Raw genomic sequence first — 1184 nt, 5'->3', positions numbered from 1 at the left:
GGAGGAGGAGGAGGAGGAAGAGGAGGAGGAAGAGGAGGAGGAGGAGGCTCACTGACAGAGGGAGAGGGAGGAAGAAGCCAAATGACACAGTTCCTCACATGAACAGAGAGCGTGTCACGCCGCCAGGATGCGTCAGGCCGTCTGTCAATCACCCAGTGGTGGCGCTGCAGCTTAGACAGATGGTTGAAGATCAGCGCTGATGTCACCAACATTGTTCTGTGAAGCTTCTTAAATCACAAGACCATGACGACCATGACGACCACTTTGATCCTCCGTCGACTCTTCTTCTTACGTTCAGTCTGGATGGATCGTTTCACCTCAGCTGTTGGTGGACTGAAATAAAAGGAATAAAATACATGAAATGATTAATTTTAAGATATTATGAAGAAAACACACACACACACACACACACACACACATATATACAGTTAAGATACAATAGATAAGACACTGAATTAGATGAAATGAATCATTATTTCATATCATATTTACAATTGTTTAATAATAATAATAATAATAATATTGTTAATATTATATATTGTATATTTAAACAAAAATGTGTGGAAATTTATAAAATCAAAAAAGTAGTAATTTGAAAATGTTCCTATTAAAATATTAATATATTATATTTGACTGAGTTCTTAAAAATGACTCTGATCTCAAAGTGAAACTTGTGGAGTCAGCGACCTTCAGCAGCGACAGGAAGGATGTGTGTTTGACTGCCGTGACCTTTGACCCCCGTGTCCCTGGAACAATATGATTCCAGGAAGTCCGCTGTTTCCTTATGTGAGGAGCGGGGGTGGCCTGTCCCATGTTTTGTTCCTTATTCCACACAGAAAAAAAAACAAAAAAAAAAAAAACCCATCCATGTGCGAAGGTCGGGGAACATTTACGGTAAGAGATTCGTGGGGAAATGGATTTGAACGAGTCGTTGACGTGGAACAGAAATTTATCACAGAATCTCTGAACTTCAACTACATCTGGACGGTTGTTATTATTGGACTTATAGTCCAAGAGAGAGAGAGAGAGAGAGAGAGAGAGAGAACAAACTGAAGTTTAAATGTCAACAAACAGATCACAGAGGAGCGGACGTCTCTCTTTACCCCCCCCCCAGGGAGTCAGCTCCCCCCCTCCTGTGACAGTTCTATCTTTCCTGTCTCATCCATGCCTTCCCTGAACCCCCC

The sequence above is a fragment of the Cynoglossus semilaevis genome, chromosome 6 (assembly GCF_000523025.1).
Source record: "Cynoglossus semilaevis isolate Cse_v1.0 chromosome 6, Cse_v1.0, whole genome shotgun sequence".
Lineage (NCBI taxonomy): Eukaryota > Metazoa > Chordata > Actinopteri > Pleuronectiformes > Cynoglossidae > Cynoglossus > Cynoglossus semilaevis.
The sequence above is the reverse complement of the archived record's forward strand: the minus strand, read 5'-3'. Positions refer to the sequence as shown.